The sequence below is a fragment of the Chiloscyllium punctatum genome, chromosome 50 (assembly GCF_047496795.1).
Source record: "Chiloscyllium punctatum isolate Juve2018m chromosome 50, sChiPun1.3, whole genome shotgun sequence".
NCBI lineage: Eukaryota > Metazoa > Chordata > Chondrichthyes > Orectolobiformes > Hemiscylliidae > Chiloscyllium > Chiloscyllium punctatum.
The window spans coordinates 24,435,878-24,456,822 of NC_092788.1; positions in this window are offsets into that span (position 1 = coordinate 24,435,878).

Consider the following 20,945-nt stretch of genomic DNA (forward strand, 5'->3'; position numbering starts at 1 on the left):
AGACCGGGGGTGAGAGAGAGACCGGGGGTGAGAGAGACCGGGGGGGAGAGAGAGAGAGACCGGAGGGTGAGAGAGAGAGACCGGGGGTGAGAGAGACCAGGGGAGAGAGAGAGAGACCGGGGGTGAGAGAGAGACCGGGGGTGAGAGAGAGACCGGGGGAGAGACAGACCGGGGGGGAGAGAGAGAGAGACCGGGGGTGTGAGAGACCGGGGGTGAGAGAGACCGGGGGCGTGAGAGAGAGAGGGGGGGGTGAGAGAGACCGGGGGTGAGAGAGAGAGACCGGGGGTGAGAGAGACCGGGGGTGAGAGAGAGAGACCGGGGGTGAGAGAGAGAGACCGGGGGTGAGAGAGACCGGGGGTGAGAGAGAGAGACCGGGGGTGAGAGAGAGAGACCGGGGGTGAGAGAGACCGGGGGTGAGAGAGAGAGACCGGGGGTGAGAGAGACCGGGGGTGAGAGAGACCGGGGGAGAGAGAGACCTGGGGAGAGAGAGAGAGAGAGACCGGGGGTGTGAGAGACCGGGGGTGAGAGAGACCGGGGGCGTGAGAGAGAGACCGGGGGTGAGAGAGAGGGGGGGTGAGAAAGACCGGGGGAGAGAGAGAGAGACCGGGGGTGAGAGAGACCGGGGGAGAGAGAGAGAGACCGGGAGCGAGAGAGACTGGGGATGAGAGAGAGGGCTTGACGAGAGAGACTGGGTGCACGAGAGACTGGGGGCAAAAGAGACCAGGGGGGTGAGAGACCGGGGGGGAGAGAAAACAGGGGCAAGAGAGACCAGGGGCGAAGAGAGAGAGCGGGGCGAGAGAGACGGGGGTGGGGGAGAGAGACCGGGGGCAAGACCAGGGAGGTTGCGAGAGATCGGGTACAAGAGAGACCGGGGGCAAGAGATCGGGGGCAACGAGAGACTGGGCCTGATGAGAGAGAGGGGGTTGATGAGAGAGACCGGGGCAACAAGAGAGACCGGGGGAGAGAGAGACCGGGGTGGAGAGTGACGGCGACGAGAGAGACTGGGGGGTGAGAGAGGCCAGGGGCAAGAGAGACTGGGGGAAAGAGAGACCGGGAGAGATAAGAGAGACCGGGGGCGAGAGAGAGAGACCGGGAGCTAGGAGAGAGACCAGGGGCAACGGGAGAAGCCGGGGGCAAGTGATACCGGGAGCGAGAGAGAGACCGGGGGCAATGAGAGAACAGGGGCAAGAGAGACCGGGGGAGAGAGAGAGAGCGGGGGTGAGAGAGACCGGAGGGGGGCGAGAGAGCGGGGGTGAGAGACCGGGGACTAGAGAGCACGGGGGAGAGAGAGAGAGACCGGGTTTGAGGAGAGACCAGGGGCGAGAGACACCGGGGACGACAAGAGAGACCTCAGAAAGTGCTCCCTCAATACCTCAGATAGTCCTTCCCTCAATACCTCAAAACGTGCTCCCTCAATACCCAAAAAGTGCTCCCTCAATACCTCAGAAAGTGCTCCCTCAATATCTTAGAAAGTGCACACTCTATATGTCAGAAATTACTCCCTCAGTACCTCAGGTAGTGCTTCCTCAGTACGTCAGATAGTGCACCCTCTATACCTCATAAAGTGCTCCCTCAATACCTCAGATAGTCCTTCCCTCAATACCTCAAAAAGTGTTCCCTCAATACTTCAGAATGTGCTGCCTCAGTAACTCAGAAAGTGCTTCCTCAGTACATCAGATAGTGCTTCCTCAATACCTCAGAAAGTGCTCCCTCAATACCTCAGAAAGTGCTTCCTCAGTACATCAGATAGTGCTTCCTCAATACCTCAGAAAGTGCTCCCTCAATTCCTCAGAAATTGCTCTCAGTACCTCATAAAGTGCTCCCACAATAACACAAATAGTGCTTCCTCAAATACCTCAGATATGCCACCACAATACCTCAGAAAGTGTCCCTCAGTACATCAGATAGTGCTTCCTCAGGACCTCAGATAGTGCTTCTTCCATACCGCAGATAGATGTCCCCCCATACATCACATAGTGCTCCCTAAGTACATCAGATAGTGTTTCCTCGGTACCTCCGATAGTGCTTCCTCAATACCTCAGACGTAATCCTTCAATACCCCAGATAGCGCTTCCTCAATACCTCAGGAAGTGCTCCTTCAATGCCTCAGAAAGTGCTCCCTCAGTACCTCAGAAACTACTTGCCCAATACCTCAGAAGGAGCTCCCTCAATACCTCAGAAAGTGCTCTCTCAAAACCTCAGATAGTGCACCCTCAATTCCTCAGAAAGTGCTCGCTCAATACCTCAGATAGTGCTTCCTCAACACTCAGAAATTGCTTCCTCAATACCTCAGATAGTGCTCCCTCAGTACCTCAGACAGTACTTCATCAGTACATCAGATAGTGTTTCTTTAATACCTCAGATAGTGCTTCCACAGTACCTCAGATTTGCTACCTCAATGCCTCAGAAAGTGCTCCCTCAGTATCTCAGAAAGTGCTCTCTCAGTCCCTCAGAAACTGCTCCCTCAATACCTCAGATAGTACTCCCTCAATACCTCAGATAGTGCACTCTCAATACCTCAGAAAGTGCTCCCTCAATACCTCAGATTGTACTTCGTCAGTATATTAGATAGTGTATCCTCAATACCTCAGAAAGTGCGCCCTGAATACCTCAGATAGTGCACCCTCAATATGTCAGAACGTGCTCCCTCAATACCTCAGAAAGTGGTCACTCAATGCCACAGATAGCGGTCCCTCACTACCTTAGAAAATGCTCCCTCACTACCTCAGTTAGTGCTTCCTCAATACCTCAGATAGTGCTTCCTCAGCACTACAGATAGTGCACCCTCAATACCTCAGAAAGTACTCTCTCAATACCTGATAAGTAGCTCCCTCTATACCTCAGAAAGTACTCCCTCAGTACCTCAGATTGTGCTTCCTCCAACTGTCAGATAGTGCACACCCAATACCTCAGAAAGTGCTCCTTCAATACCTCAGATAATGCCTCCTCTGTCCCTCAGATAGTGCACACCCAATACCTCAGAAGGTGCTCCCTCAATACCTCAGAAAGTACTCCCTCAATACTTTAGATAATGCTCGCACAATAACACATAAAGTGCTCCCTCAATACCTCAGATAGTGCTGATTTAATACCTTAGAAAATGCACACTCTATAAGTCAGAAATTGCTCCCTCAGTACCTCAGATGGTGCTTGCTCAATACCTAGGAAAATGCTCCCTCAATACCTCAGAAAGTGCTCCCTCAATCCTGAGTTAGTCCATCCCTTAATACCTCATAAAATGCTCCCTCAATACGTCAGAAAGTGCTCCCTCAATACTTCAGATAGTGCTGCCTCAGTACCTCAGATAGTGCTTCCTCAATAGCTCAGATAGTGCACCCTCAGTACCTCAGAAAGGGCTCCCGCAATACCTCAGATAGTGCTCCCTCGGTACTCAGATAGTGCTTCCTCAATACCTTAGATAGTGCTCCCTCAGTACTCAGATAGTGCTTCCTCAATTCCTCTGAAAGCGCCCCCTCAATACCTCAGATAGTGCTTCCTCAGTTCCTCAGAAAGTGCTCCCTAAATACTTCAGAATGCGCTGCCTCAGTACCACAGAAACTGGTCCCGCAGTACCTCAGATAGTGCTCCCTCATTACCTCAGAAAGTGCTCTCCAAATTTCTCAGATAGTGCTTCCTCAACACATCAGAAAGGGCATCCTAAATACCTCAGAAGGTGCTCCCACAGTACTGATGAAAGTGCTCCCGCAATACCTCTGATAATGCTCCCCCAATACCACAGAATGTGCTTCCTCAGTACCTCAGATAGTGCTCCATCAATACCTCACATAGTACTACCTCAATACCTCAGAAAGTGCTTCCTCAATACCTCAGAATGTGCTGCCTCAGTGCCTCAGAAAGTACTACCTCAATATCTCAAGAAGTGCTCACTCAATACCTCAGAATGTGCTGCCTCAATACCTCAGAAAGTGCTCCCTCATTACCTCAGAAAGTGCTCCCCAAATTCCTCAGATAATGCTCCCTCAATACCTCAGATAATGCTCCCTCAATACCACAGAAAGTGCTTCCTCAGAACCTCAGGTAGTGCTCCATCAATACCTCAGATAGTACTACCTCAATACCTCAGAAAGCGCTCCCTCAATACCTCAGAATGTGCTGCCTCAGTACTTCAGAAAGTGCTCCCTCATTACCTCAGAAAGTACTCCCCAAATTCCTCAAATAGTGCTTATTCAGTACCTACGATAGTGCTTCCTCAGTGCCTCAGAAAGTGCTCCCTCAGTACCTCAGAAAGTGCTCCCTCAATACCTCAGAAAGTGCTCCCTCGATACCTCAGATAATGCCTCCTCTGTCCCTCAGATGGTGCACACCCAATACCTCAGAAGGCGCTCCCTCAATACCTCAGAAAGTGCTCCCTCAATACATCAGAAGGCGCTCCCTCAATACCTCAGAAAGTGCTCCCTCAATACATCAGAAATGATCCCTCAATACCTCAAAAAGTGATCTGTCAGTATCTCAGAAAGTGCTGCCATAATAACTCAGATAGTGCTTCCACAATACCTCAGATGTGCAAACACAATTTCTCAGAAAGTGCTCCCTCAGAAATCAGAAAGTGCTCTCTCTGTACTTCAGAAACTGCTCCGTCAATACCTCACATAGTGTTTCTCCAATACCTTCGGAAGCTCTGCCCCACTACCTCAGACAGTGCTCCCTCAATACCTCAGATAATTCTGCCTCAATACTACAGAAAGTGCTCCCGCAATACCTCAAAATGTGCTACCTCAATACCACACTGTGTTCCCTCAATTCCTCAGATCGTGCTCCATCAATACCTCAGAAAGTGCTCACTTAGTGCCTCAGATAGTGTTCCCTCAATACCTTAGAAAGTGCTCCCTCAATACCTCAGATAGTGCATCCTCAATACCTCAGAAAGTGCTCCCTCAACACCTCAGATAGTGCTCCCTCAATACCTCAGAAAGTGCTGCCTCAAGACCTCAGATAGTGCATCCTCAATACCTCAGATAGTGTTCCCTCAATACCTTAGAAAGTGCTCCCTCAATACCTCAGATAGTGCATCCTCAATACCTCAGGAAGTGCTCCCTCAGTACCTCAGAAAGTGTTATCACAATACCTCAGAGATTGCTCCCTCAGTACCTGAGGAACTGCTCCCTGAATACATTAGAAAGTGATCCCTCAATACCTCACAAAGTGCTCTGACAGTACCTCAGAAAGTGTTCGCACAATACTTCTGTATTTCAGTACTTCAGGTGGTGTTTCCTCAGTACCTCAGATAGTACTTCCTCAGGACCACAGATAGTGCTTCCACAGTACCTCAGATAGTGCTTCCTCAGTACCTCAGATAGTGCTTCCTCAATACCTCAGCCATGATCCCTCAATACCTCAGATAGTGCTTCCTCAATACCTCAGAAAGTGCTCCCTCAGTACCTCAGATAGTACTTCCTCAGTACCACAGATAGTGCTCCCTCCATACCTCAGAAAGTGCTCCCTCAGTACCTCAGAAAGTGCTCCCTCAGTACCTCAGATAGTGCTCCCTCAATACCTCAAAAACTACTTGCTCAATACCTCAGACGGAGATCCTTCAATACCTCAGAATGGGCTCTCTCAATACCTCAGATAGTGCACCCTCAGTACCTCAGAAATTGCTCCCTCGATAACTCAGAAAATGCCTCCTCTGTCCCTCAGATAGTGCACACCCAATACCTCAGAAGGTGCTCCCTCAATAGCTCAGAAAGTGCTCCCTCAATACTTTCGATAATGCTCCCACAATACCACAGAAAATGCTCCCTCAATACCTCAAATAGTGCTCACTCAATACCTTAGAAAATGCACACTTTATATGTCAGACATTGCTCCCTCAATACCACAGATAGTGTTTCCTCAGTACGTCAGATAGTGCACCCTCTATAACTCAGACAGATCTGCCTCCATACCTCAGAGAGTGCTTCCTCAGTACCTCAAATCGTGCTTCCTCAATACCTCAGAAAGTGCTCCCTCTGTACCTCAAATAGTGCTTCCTCAGTACATCAGATAATGCTTCCTTAATACCTCAGAAAGTGCTCCCTCAATACCTCAGATAATGCTCCCTCAATACCTTAGACTGTGCTCCCTCTATACCTCAGAAAGTGCTCCCTAATAACTCAGATAGTGCTTCCTCAATACCTCAGAAAGGGCTCCCTCAATACCTCAGAAAGTCCTCCCTCAGTACATCAGATAGTGCTTCCTCAGTACCTCAGAAAGTGCTCCCTCTATACCTCAGAAACTGCTCTCTCAATACATGAGAAAGTGATCCCTTAATATCTCAGAAAGTGCACTGTCAGTGCCCAGAAATTGTTCCCACAATAACTCAGATAGTGCTTCCTCAATACCGCAGATAGATCTCCCTCCATACCTCAGATAGTGCATCCTCAGTTCCTCAGAAAGTGCTCCCTCAATACCTCAGATAGTGCTTTGTCAGTACATCAGATAGTGCTTTGTCAGTACATCAGATAGTGGTCCCTCAGTACATCAGATAGTGCTTTGTCAGTACATCAGATAGTGATTCCACAATACCTCAGAAAGTGCTCCCTGAATATGTCAGATGGTGCTTCCACAGTATCTCAGGTTAATGCATCATCAATACGTCAGAAAGTGCTCCCTCAATACCTCAGAAACTGCTTCCTCAGTACCTCAGAAAGTGATCCATCAATACCCCAGATAGTACTCCCTGAATACCTCAGAAAGTGCTCCCTCAACACTTCATATAGTGCACCCTCATTAACTAGGATAGTGCTTCCTAAGCAGCTCAGAACATGCGCCTTCAATACCTCAGAAAGTGCTTCCTCAATACTTCATATAGTGCTTCCTCAGTACCTCAGATAGTGCTTCCTCAGTACCTCAGAACATGATCCCTCAATACCTCAGAAAGTACTCCCTCAGGACCTCAGATAGTGCTTCCTCAGTACCTCAGAACATGATGCCTCAATACCTCAGATAGTGCTTCATTAGTAACTCAGACAGTGCTTCCTAAATACCTCAGGAAGTGCTCCCGCAGTAACTCAGATAGTGTACCCTCAATACCGCAGATAGTGTTCCCTCAATACCTCAGAAACTACTTCTTCAATACCTCAGAAGGAGCTCCCTCAAAGTCTCAGAAATGGCTGCACAATAACTCAGATAGTGCTCCCTCAATACCTCAGAAATTGCTCCCTTAATGCCTCAGAAATTGCTCCCTCAATACCTCAGAAATTGCTCCCTCAATGCCTCAGAAATTGCTCCCTCTATACCTCAGAAAGTGCTCCCTCAATAACTCAGATAGAGCACCCTCAGTACCTCAGAAATGGCTCCCTCAAGACCTCAGAAAGTGCTCCCTCAATACCTCAGATAGTGCACCCTTAATACTGCAGAAAGTGCTTCCTCAGTACCTCAGAAAGTCCTCCATCAGTACCTCAGATAATGCTCCCGCAGTACCGAAGGTAGTGCTTCCTCAGGACCTCAGAAAGTGCTCCGTCAACAGCTCAGATCGTGCTGCCTCAGTACCTCAGATAATGCTCCCTCAGCACTCTGAAGGTGCTTCCTCAATAGTTCAGAAAGTGCATCCTCAGAACCACAGATAGTGCTCCCTTAATACCTCAGAAACTGCTCCCTCAGTACCTCAGATAGTGCACCCTCAGTACCTCAGATAGTGCACCCTCAGTACCTCAGAAATTGCTCAATCAATACCACAGATACTGCTCCCTCAGTACCTCAGATAGTGCACCCTCAGTACCTCAGAAATTGCTCAATCAATCCCACAGATACTGCTCCCTCAGAACCTCAGGTAGAGCTTCGTCAGTGTTTCCTCAATACCTCAGAAAGTGTGCCCTGAATAACTCAGATAGTGCTTCCACAGTACGTCAGATATTATACCCTCAATACCTCAGATAGTGCTCCCTCAATACCTCAAAACGTGAACCCTCCATAGCTCAGATAGTGCTTCCTCGGTACCACAGATAATACACCCTCAAAATGTCAGATAGTGCTCCCTCAATACATCAGAAAATAGTCGCTCATTAACTGAGAAAGAACTCCCTCAATACCACAGAAAGTGCACTCTCAGTACAACAGAAAATGCTGTCTCAAACCTGAGGAAGTGCTCCTTTAAAAACTGAGCTCGTGCTTCCTCAGTATCACAGATAGTGCACCCTCAATACCTCAGAATGTGCTCCCTCAATGCCACAGATAGTGCACCCTCAGTACCACAGAAAGTGCTTCCTCAGTACCTCAGAAATCGCTACCTCAGTAGCTCAGAAAGTGCTCCCTCAGTACCTCAGATAATGCTCACTCAGTACCGCAGGTAGTACTTCCTCACGACCGCAGACAGTGCTCCATCAATACCTCAGATAGTGCTCCCTCTATACCTCAGAAGGTGCTCCCACTGTACCGCAGAAAGTGCTCCCTCAATACCTCAGATAATACTCCCTCAATACCTCAGAAAGTGCTCCCTCAGTAACTCAGAAACTGCTTCCTCAGTACCTCAGATAGTACTTCATCAATACATCAGATAGCACTCCCTCAATACCTCCGAAACAGCTCCCTCAATACCTCATATAGTGAAATCTCAATAACTCAGATAGTGCTTCCTAAGTACCTCAGAAGGTCGTCCCTCAATACCTCAGAAAGTTCCCCCTCAGTACTTTAGATAATGCTCCACAATATCTCAGAAAGTGCTCACTCAATACCTCAGATATTGCTCATCAATACCTTAGAAAGTTCACTCTCTACCTGTCAGAAATTTCTCCCTCAGTACCTCAGATGGTGCTTGCTCTCTACCTCAGAAAGTGCTTCCTCAATACCTCAGAACGTGATCATTCAATACCTCAGATAGTACTTCCTCTGTACCTCAGATAGTGCTTCCTCAATACCTCAGATAGTGCTTCCTCTGTACCTCAGACAGTCCTTCCTCAGTACCTCAGAGAGTGCTTCCTCAATTCGTCAGAACGTGATCCCGCAATACCTCAGATAGTGAACCCACAGTACCTCAGATAGTGCTCCCTCAATACCTCAGAAAGTGCTCCCACAATACCTCCAAAAGTGCAACCTCAACACCACGGAAAGTGCTTCCGCAGTACCTGAGAAAGTGCTCCCTCAGTACCTCAGAAAATGCTCACTCAGTACCATTGATAATGCTCCCTCAGTACCGCAGGAAGTGCTTCCTCAGTACCGACCATGTGCTCCATCAATACCTCAGATAATGCTCCCTCAGTACCCAGATGGTGCTTCCTCAATACCTCAGAAAGTGCTCCCTCAGTATCTCAGAAAGTGCTCCCTCAGTACCCAGATGGTGCTTCCTCAATACCTCAGAAAGTGCTCCCTCAGTATCTCAGATAGTGCTTCCACAATACCTCAGAGAATGCTTCCTCATTGCCTCAAAACGTGATCCCGCAATACCTCAGATAGTGAACCCTCAATAACTCAGATAATGCTCCCTCAATACCTCAGAAAGTGCTCCCTCATCAACTCACAATGTGCTCGCTCACTCCCTCAGAAACTGCTCCCTCAATATATCAGAATGTGCTCCTTCAATACCTCAGAAAGTGCTCTTTCAGTACCTCAGAACGTGCTCCCACAATAACTCAGATTGTCCTTTCTCAATACCTCGGATATGCTATGTCAATACCTCAGAAAGTGCTCACTCAGTAACTCAGAAAGTGCTCTCTCTGTACTTCAGAAATTGCACACTCAATACCTCAGATATTGCACCCTCAATGCCTCAGATAGTGCTCACTCAGTACTTAAGGTAGTGCTTCGTCAGTACATCAGTGTTTCCTCAATTCCTCAGAAAGTTCTCCCTGAATACCTCAGATAGTGCTTCCTCAGTAGCAGAGATTGTGCTCCCTCAATACCTCAGAAAGTGCTCTCTCAAACCTCAGGAAGTACTCCCTCAATACCGCAGAATGTGCTCCCTCAATACCTCAGAAATTGCTCCCTCAGTACCTCAGAACGTGCTCCCACAATACTTCAGTATTTCAGTACTTCAGGTGGTGTTTCCTCAGTACCTCAGATAGTGCTTCCACAGTACCTCAGATAGTGCTTCCTCAATACCTCAGATAGTGCTTCCACAGTACCTCAGATAGTGCTTCCTCAATACCTCAGATAGTGCTTCCACAGTACCTCAGATAGTGCTTCCTCAATACCTCAGATAGTGCTTCCACAGTACCTCAGATAGTGCTTCCTCAATACCTCAGATAGTGCTTCCTCAATACCTCAGATAGTGCTTCCTCAATACCTCAGATAGTGCTTCCACAGTACCTCAGATAGTGCTTCCTCAATACCTCAGATAGTGCTTACTCAGTACCTCAGAAAGTGCTCCCTCAGTACCTCAGACAGTGCTTCCTCAATACCTCAGCCATGATCCCTCAATACCTCAGATAATGCTCCCTCAGTACCTCAGATAGTGCTCCCTCCATACCTCAGAAAGTGCTCCCTCAGTACCTCAGATAGTGCGTCCTCAATACCTCAAAAACTACTTGCTCAATATCTCAGATGGAGATCCTTCAATACCTCAGAATGGGCTCTCTCAATACCTCAGGAAGTGCTCCCTCAATACCTCAGAAAGTGCTTCCTCAGTACCACAGATAGTGCAACCTCAATACGTCAGAAAGTGCTCCCTCAGTACCTGAGAAAGTGCTCCCTCAGTACCTCAGAAAGTGCTTCCTCAATACCTCAGTACCTCAGATAATGCTCCCTCAGTACCGCAGGTAGTGCATCCTCAGTACCGCAGAAAGTGCGCCGTCCATACCTCAGATAATGCTGCTTCAGTCCCTCAGATAGTGCTCTCTCAGTACCGCAGAAAGTGCGCCATCAATACCTCAGAAAGTGCTCCCTCAGTACCTCAGACAGAGCTTCCTCAGTACCGCAGAAAGTGCGCCGTCAATACCTCAGATAATGCCGCCTCACTACCTCAGACAGTGCTCTCTCAGTACACAGATGGTGCTTCCTCAATACCTCAGAAAGTGCTCCCTCTCTACCTCAGATTGAGCTTCCTCAGTACATCAGATAATGCTTCCACAATACCTGAGAAAGTGCTCCCTCAATACCTCAGAAACTACTTGCTCAATACCTCAGAAGGAGCTCCCTCAATACCTCAGATAGTGCACCCTCAATACCTCTGAAATTACTTGCTCAATAACTCAGAAGGAGCTCCCTCAATACCTCAGATAGTGCACCCCCATTCCCTCAGATATTGCTCCCTCAAAACCTCAGAAAGTGCTCCCTCAATACGTCAGATAGTACACACTCAATAACTCAGAAAGTGCACCCTCAATACCACATAGTGATTTCACAGGACCTCAGAAAATGCTCCCTCAATACCTCAGATAATGCTCCCTCAATGCCTCAGAAAGTGCTCCCTCGTTACCTCAGAAACTGCTTCCTCAGATAGTTCTCCATCAATACCCCAGATAGTACTCCCTGAATACCTCAGAAAGTGCTCCCTCAATACCTCAGATTGTGCACCCTCAATAACTCAGATTGTGCTTCCTCAATACCTCAGAACGTGATCCCTCAATACCTCAGAAAGTGCTCCCTCAATACCTCAGAGAGTGCTCACTCAATAGCTTAGAAAATGCACAATCTATATGTCAGAAATTGCTCCCTCAGTACCTCAGATGGTGCTTGCTCAATACCTCAGAAATTGCTCCCTCAATACCTCATATAGTGCACCCTCAATAACTCAAATAGTGTTTCCTAAGTAGCTCAGAAAGTGCTCCCTCAGTACATCAGATAATGCTCCCTCAGTATGTCAGATAATACTCCCTCAGTACTCAGATGATGTTTCCTCAATACCTCAGATAGTGCTCCCCAATACCTCAGAAAGTGCTCCCTCAATATCTCAGATAGTGCACCCTCAGTACCTCAGAAAGTGCTCCCTCAATACCTCAGATAGTGCACCCTCAATACTGCAGAAAGTGCTTCCTCAGTGCCTCAGAAAGTGCTCCCTCAGTATCTCAGAAAGTCCTCCATCAGTACCTCAGATAATGCTCCCTCAGTACTCTGAAGGTGCTTCCTCAATAGCTCAGAAAGCGCATCCTCAGAACCACAGATAGTGCTCCCTCAATACATCAGAAACTGCTCCCTCAGTACCTCAAGATAGTGCACCCTCAGTACCTCAGATAGTGCACCCTCAGTACCTCAGATAGTGCACCCTCAGTACCTCAGAAATTGCTCAATCAATACCACAGATACTGCTCCCTCAGTACCTCAGATAGTGCACCCTCAGTACCTCAGAAATTGCTCAATCAATCCCACAGATACTGCTCCCTCAGAACCTCAGGTAGAGCTTCGTCAGTTTTTCCTCAATACCTCAGAAAGTGTGCCCTGAATACCTCAGATAGTGCTTCCACAGTATGTCAGATATTACACTCTCAATACCAGGAAGTGCTCTCTCAGGGCCTCAGATAGTGCTCCCTCAATACCTCAGAACGTGCACCCTCAATGCCACAGAAAGTGCTTCTTCAGTACCTCAGAAATCGCTACCTTAGTACCTCAGAAAGTGCTCCCTCAGTACCTCAGATAATGCTCACTCAGTACTGCAGGTAGTACTTCCTCAGGACCGCAGAAAGTGCTCCAACAATACCTCAGATAGTGCTGCTTCAGTACCTCAGTTAGGGCAACCTCAGCATCTCAGAAAGTGCTCCCTCAATACCTCAGATAGTTCCCCTTCAGTATCTCAGAAAGTGCTCCCTCAATACCTCAGATAGTGCACCCTCAATGTCTCAGATAGTGCACCCTCAATACCTCAGATAGTGCTCCCTCAGTACCTCAGAAAGTGCTCCCTCAGTACCTCAGATAGTGCACCCTTACTATCTCAGATAGTACACCCTCAATACCTCAGATAGTGCTTGCTAAGTACCTCAGAAGGTGCTCCCACAGTACCGCAGAAAGTGCTCCCTCAATACCTCAGATAATACTCCCTCAATACCTCAGAAAGTGCTCCCTCAGTACCTCAGAAACTGCTTCCTCAGTACCTCAGATAGTACTTCATCAATACATCAGATAGTACTCCCTCAATACCTCTGAAACAGCTCCCTCAATACCTCAGATAGTGCAATCTCAATAACTCAGATAGTGCTTCCTAAGTACCTCAGAAGGTGGTCCCTCAATACCTCAGAAAGTGCTCCCTCAGTACCTCAGAAACTGCTTCCTCAGTACCTCAGATAGTACTTCATCAATACATCAGATAGTACTCCCTCAATACCTTAGAAAGTTCACTCTCTACGTGTCAGAAATTGCTCCCTCAGTACCTCAGATGGTGCTTGCTCTCTACCTCAGAGAGTGCTTCCTCAATATCTCAGAACGTGATCCCGCAATACCTCAGATGGTGAATCCTCTGTACCTCAGAAAGTGCTTTCTCAATACCTCAGAAAGTGCTCTCTCAGTACCTCAGAAAGTGCTCCCATAAAAACTGAAATTGTGCTTCCTCAATACCTTGGATGTGCTACGTCAATACCTCAGAAAGTGCTCTCTCTGTACCTCAGAAAGTGCACCCTCAACACCACAGAAAGTGCTTCCTCAGTACCTGAGAAAGTGCTCCCTCAGTACCTCAGAAAATACTCTCTCAGTACCATTGCTAATGCTCCCTAAGTACCACAGGTAGTGCTTCCTCAGTACCGACCATGTGCTCCATCAATACCTCAGATAATGCTCCCTCAGTACCCAGATGGTGCTTCCTCAATACCTCAGAAAGTACTCCCTCTCTACCTCAGATAATGCTTCCTCAGTACATCAGATAGTGCTTCCACAATACCTGAGAAAGTGCTTCCTCAATACCTCAGAAACTACTTGCTCAATACCTCAGAAGGAGCTCCCTCAATACCTCAGAAACTGCTCCCTCAATACATCAGAAAGTGTCCCTTAATACCTCAGATAGTGCTCTCTCCGTACCTTAGAAATTGTTCCCACAATAACTCAGATAGTGCTTCTTCAGTACCTCAGATAGTGCATCATCAATACCTCACATAGTGCTTCCTCAACACCTCAGAGAATGCTTCCTCAATGCCTCAGAACGTGATCCCGCAATACCTCAGATAGTGAACACTCAATACCTCAGATAGTGAACCCTCAATACCTCAGAAAGCACTCGCTCATCAACTCACAATGTGCTCTCTCAGTCCCTCAGAAACTGCTCCCTCAATACTTCAGAAAGTGCTCTCTCAGTACCTCAGGTAGTGCTCCCTCAATACCTAAGGAAGTGCTCCCTCAATACTTCAGAAACTACTTGCTCAATACCTCAGAAGGAGCTCCTTCAATATCTCGGGAAGTGCTACCTCAATATCTCAGATAGTGCACCCTCATAACTCAGAAATTGCTCCCTCAATACCTCAGAAAGTGCTTCCTTAATACCTCAGAATGTGCACCCTCAATACCTCAGAAACTGTTTCCTCAGTACCTGAGAAAGTGCTCCATCAGTACCTCAGATAATGCTCCCTCTGTACCTCAGACAGTGCTTCCTCAGTACCGCAGAAAGTGTGCCGTCAATAGCTCAGATAGTGCTGCCTAAATACCTCAGATAGTGCTCTCTCAGTACACAGATGGTGCTCCCTCAATACCTCAGAAAGTGTTCCCGCAATACCTCAGATAGTGCACGCTCACTAACTCAGAAAGTGCACTCTCAATACTATAGATAGTGCTTCCTCAATACCTCAGAAAGTGCTCCCTTAGTACCTCAAAGTGCTTCCTCAATACCTCAGAAGGTGCTTCCTCAATACCTCAGAAAGTGCTTCCTCAATGCCTCAGATAGTGCTCCCTCAGTACCTCAGAAAGTGCTTCCACAATACCTCAGAAAGTGCTTCCTCAATACCTCAGAAAGTGCTCTCTCAGTACCTCAGAATGTGCTCCCTCATTACCTCAGAAAGTGCTCCCCAAATTCCTCAGATAATGCTCCCTCAATACCTCAGATAATGCTCCCTCAATACCACAGAAAGTGCTTCCTCAGAACCTCAGGTAGTGCTCCATCAATACCTCAGATAGTACTACCTCAATACCTCAGAAAGCGCTCCCTCAGTACCTCAGAATGTGCTGCCTCAGTACTTCAGAAAGTGCTCCCTCATTACCTCAGAAAGTACTCCCCAAATTCCTCAAATAGTGCTTATTCAGTACCTACGATAGTGCTTCCTCAGTGCCTCAGAAAGTGCTCCCTCAGTACCTCAGAAAGTGCTCCCTCAATACCTCAGAAAGTGCTCCCTCGATACCTCAGATAATGCCTCCTCTGTCCCTCAGATGGTGCACACCCAATACCTCAGAAGGCGCTCCCTCAATACCTCAGAAGGCGCTCCCTCAATACCTCAGAAGGCGCTCCCTCAATACCTCAGAAAGTGCTCCCTCAATACATCAGAAATGATCCCTCAATACCTCAAAAAGTGATCTGTCAGTATCTCAGAAAGTGCTGCCATAATAACTCAGATAGTGCTTCCACAATACCTCAGATGTGCAAACACAATTTCTCAGAAAGTGCTCCCTCAGAAATCAGAAAGTGCTCTCTCTGTACTTCAGAAACTGCTCCGTCAATACCTCACACAGTGTTTCTCCAATACCTTCGGAAGCTCTGCCCCACTACCTCAGAGAGTGCTCCCTCAATACCTCAGATAATTCTGCCTCAATACTACAGAAAGTGCTCCCGCAATACCTCAAAATGTGCTACCTCAATACCACACTGTGTTCCCTCAATTCCTCAGATCGTGCTCCATCAATACCTCAGAAAGTGCTCACTTAGTGCCTCAGATAGTGTTCCCTCAATACCTTAGAAAGTGCTCCCTCAATACCTCAGATAGTGCATCCTCAATACCTCAGGAAGTGCTCCCTCAGTACCTCAGAAAGTGTTATCACAATACCTCAGAGATTGCTCCCTCAGTACCTGAGGAACTGCTCCCTGAATACATTAGAAAGTGATCCCTCAATACCTCACAAAGTGCTCTGACAGTACCTCAGAAAGTGTTCGCACAATACTTCTGTATTTCAGTACTTCAGGTGGTGTTTCCTCAGTACCTCAGATAGTGCTCCCTCAGTACCTCAGATAGTGCTTCCTCAATACCTCAAAAACTACTTGCTCAATACCTCAGCCATGATCCCTCAATACCTCAGATAATGCTTCCTCAGTACCTCAGATAGTGCTCCCTCAGTACCACAGATAGTGCTCCCTCCATACCTCAGAAAGTGCTCCCTCAGTACCTCAGATAGTGCTCCCTCAATACCTCAAAAACTACTTGCTCAATACCTCAGACGGAGATCCTTCAATACCTCAGAATGGGCTCTCTCAATACCTCAGATAGTGCACCCTCAGTACATCAGAAATTGCTCCCTCGATAACTCAGAAAATGCCTCCTCTGTCCCTCAGATAGTGCACACCCAATACCTCAGAAGGTGCTCCCTCAATAGCTCAGAAAGTGCTCCCTCAATACTTTCGATAATGCTCCCACAATACCACAGAAAATGCTCCCTCAATACCTCAAATAGTGCTCACTCAATACCTTAGAAAATGCACACTTTATATGTCAGACATTGCTCCCTCAATACCACAGATAGTGTTTCCTCAGTACGTCAGATAGTGCACCCTCTATAACTCAGACAGATCTGCCTCCATACCTCAGAGAGTGCTTCCTCAGTACCTCAAATCGTGCTTCCTCAATACCTCAGAAAGTGCTCCCTCTGTACCTCAAATAGTGCTTCCTCAGTACATCAGATAATGCTTCCTTAATACCTCAGAAAGTGCTCCCTCAATACCTCAGATAATGCTCCCTCAATACCTTAGACTGTGCTCCCTCTATACCTCAGAAAGTGCTCCCTAATAACTCAGATAGTGCTTCCTCAATACCTCAGAAAGGGCTCCCTCAATACCTCAGAAAGTCCTCCCTCAGTACATCAGATAGTGCTTCCTCAGTACCTCAGAAAGTGCTCCCTCTATACCTCAGAAACTGCTCTCTCAATACATGAGAAAGTGATCCCTTAATATCTCAGAAAGTGCACTGTCAGTGCCCAGAAATTGTTCCCACAATAACTCAGATAGTGCTTCCTCAATACCGCAGATAGATCTCCCTCCATACCTCAGATAGTGCATCCTCAGTTCCTCAGAAAGTGCTCCCTCAATACCTCAGATAGTGCTTTGTCAGTACATCAGATAGTGCTTTGTCAGTACATCAGATAGTGGTCCCTCAGTACATCAGATAGTGCTTTGTCAGTACATCAGATAGTGATTCCACAATACCTCAGAAAGTGCTCCCTGAATATGTCAGATGGTGCTTCCACAGTATCTCAGGTTAATGCATCATCAATACGTCAGAAAGTGCTCCCTCAATACCTCAGAAACTGCTTCCTCAGTACCTCAGAAAGTGATCCATCAATACCCCAGATAGTACTCCCTGAATACCTCAGAAAGTGCTCCCTCAACACTTCATATAGTGCACCCTCATTAACTAGGATAGTGCTTCCTAAGCAGCTCAGAACATGCGCCTTCAATACCTCAGAAAGTGCTTCCTCAATACTTCATATAGTGCTTCCTCAGTACCTCAGATAGTGCTTCCTCAGTACCTCAGAACATGATCCCTCAATACCTCAGAAAGTACTCCCTCAGGACCTCAGATAGTGCTTCCTCAGTACCTCAGAACATGATGCCTCAATACCTCAGATAGTGCTTCATTAGTAACTCAGACAGTGCTTCCTAAATACCTCAGGAAGTGCTCCCGCAGTAACTCAGATAGTGTACCCTCAATACCGCAGATAGTGTTCCCTCAATACCTCAGAAACTACTTCTTCAATACCTCAGAAGGAGCTCCCTCAAAGTCTCAGAAATGGCTGCACAATAACTCAGATAGTGCTCCCTCAATACCTCAGAAATTGCTCCCTTAATGCCTCAGAAATTGCTCCCTCAATACCTCAGAAATTGCTCCCTCAATGCCTCAGAAATTGCTCCCTCTATACCTCAGAAAGTGCTCCCTCAATAACTCAGATAGAGCACCCTCAGTACCTCAGAAATGGCTCCCTCAAGACCTCAGAAAGTGCTCCCTCAATACCTCAGATAGTGCACCCTTAATACTGCAGAAAGTGCTTCCTCAGTACCTCAGAAAGTCCTCCATCAGTACCTCAGATAATGCTCCCGCAGTACCGAAGGTAGTGCTTCCTCAGGACCTCAGAAAGTGCTCCGTCAACAGCTCAGATCGTGCTGCCTCAGTACCTCAGATAATGCTCCCTCAGCACTCTGAAGGTGCTTCCTCAATAGTTCAGAAAGTGCATCCTCAGAACCACAGATAGTGCTCCCTTAATACCTCAGAAACTGCTCCCTCAGTACCTCAGATAGTGCACCCTCAGTACCTCAGATAGTGCACCCTCAGTACCTCAGAAATTGCTCAATCAATACCACAGATACTGCTCCCTCAGTACCTCAGATAGTGCACCCTCAGTACCTCAGAAATTGCTCAATCAATCCCACAGATACTGCTCCCTCAGAACCTCAGGTAGAGCTTCGTCAGTGTTTCCTCAATACCTCAGAAAGTGTGCCCTGAATAACTCAGATAGTGCTTCCACAGTACGTCAGATATTATACCCTCAATACCTCAGATAGTGCTCCCTCAATACCTCAAAACGTGAACCCTCCATAGCTCAGATAGTGCTTCCTCGGTACCACAGATAATACACCCTCAAAATGTCAGATAGTGCTCCCTCAATACATCAGAAAATAGTCGCTCATTAACTGAGAAAGAACTCCCTCAATACCACAGAAAGTGCACTCTCAGTACAACAGAAAATGCTGTCTCAAACCTGAGGAAGTGCTCCTTTAAAAACTGAGCTCGTGCTTCCTCAGTATCACAGATAGTGCACCCTCAATACCTCAGAATGTGCTCCCTCAATGCCACAGATAGTGCACCCTCAGTACCACAGAAAGTGCTTCCTCAGTACCTCAGAAATCGCTACCTCAGTAGCTCAGAAAGTGCTCCCTCAGTACCTCAGATAATGCTCACTCAGTACCGCAGGTAGTACTTCCTCACGACCGCAGACAGTGCTCCATCAATACCTCAGATAGTGCTCCCTCTATACCTCAGAAGGTGCTCCCACTGTACCGCAGAAAGTGCTCCCTCAATACCTCAGATAATACTCCCTCAATACCTCAGAAAGTGCTCCCTCAGTAACTCAGAAACTGCTTCCTCAGTACCTCAGATAGTACTTCATCAATACATCAGATAGCACTCCCTCAATACCTCCGAAACAGCTCCCTCAATACCTCATATAGTGAAATCTCAATAACTCAGATAGTGCTTCCTAAGTACCTCAGAAGGTCGTCCCTCAATACCTCAGAAAGTTCCCCCTCAGTACTTTAGATAATGCTCCACAATATCTCAGAAAGTGCTCACTCAATACCTCAGATATTGCTCATCAATACCTTAGAAAGTTCACTCTCTACGTGTCAGAAATTTCTCCCTCAGTACCTCAGATGGTGCTTGCTCTCTACCTCAGAAAGTGCTTCCTCAATACCTCAGAACGTGATCATTCAATACCTCAGATAGTACTTCCTCTGTACCTCAGATAGTGCTTCCTCAATACCTCAGATAGTGCTTCCTCTGTACCTCAGACAGTCCTTCCTCAGTACCTCAGAGAGTGCTTCCTCAATTCGTCAGAACGTGATCCCGCAATACCTCAGATAGTGAACCCACAATACCTCAGATAGTGCTCCCTCAATACCTCAGAAAGTGCTCCCACAATACCTCCAAAAGTGCAACCTCAACACCACGGAAAGTGCTTCCGCAGTACCTGAGAAAGTGCTCCCTCAGTACCTCAGAAAATGCTCACTCAGTACCATTGATAATGCTCCCTCAGTACCGCAGGAAGTGCTTCCTCAGTACCGACCATGTGCTCCATCAATACCTCAGATAATGCTCCCTCAGTACCGCAGGAAGTGCTTCCTCAGTACCGACCATGTGCTCCATCAATACCTCAGATAGTGCTCCCTCAGTACCCAGATGGTGCTTCCTCAATACCTCAGAAAGTGCTCCCTCAATACCTCAGATAGTGCTTCCACAATACCTCAGAGAATGCTTCCTCATTGCCTCAAAACGTGATCCCGCAATACCTCAGATAGTGAACCCTCAATAACTCAGATAATGCTCCCTCAATACCTCAGAAAGTGCTCCCTCATCAACTCACAATGTGCTCGCTCACTCCCTCAGAAACTGCTCCCTCAATATATCAGAATGTGCTCCTTCAATACCTCAGAAAGTGCTCTTTCAGTACCTCAGAACGTGCTCCCACAATAACTCAGATTGTCCTTTCTCAATACCTCGGATATGCTATGTCAATACCTCAGAAAGTGCTCACTCAGTAACTCAGAAAGTGCTCTCTCTGTACTTCAGAAATTGCACCCTCAATACCTCAGATAGTGCTCCCTCAGTACTTAAGGTAGTGCTTCGTCAGTACATCAGTGTTTCCTCAATTCCTCAGAAAGTTCTCCCTGAATACCTCAGATAGTGCTTCCTCAGTAGCAGAGATTGTGCTCCCTCAATACCTCAGAAAGTGCTCTCTCAAACCTCAGGAAGTGCTCCCTCAAACCTAAGGAAGTGCTCCCTCAATACCGCAGAATGTGCTCCATCAATGCCTCAGAAAGTGCTCCCTCAATACCTCAGAAAGTGTTCCCACAATACCTCAGAAATTGCTCCCTCAGTACCTCAGAACGTGCTCCCACAATACTTCAGTATTTCAGTACTTCAGGTGGTGTTTCCTCAGTACCTCAGATAGTGCTTCCACAGTACCTCAGATAGTGCTTCCTCAATACCTCAGATAGTGCTTCCTCAATACCTCAGATAGTGCTTCCTCAATACCTCAGATAGTGCTTACTCAGTACCTCAGATAGTGCTTCCTCAATACCTCAGAAAGTGCTCCCTCAGTACCTCAGACAGTGCTTCCTCAATACCTCAGCCATGATCCCTCAATACCTCAGATAATGCTTCCTCAGTACCTCAGACAGTGCTCCC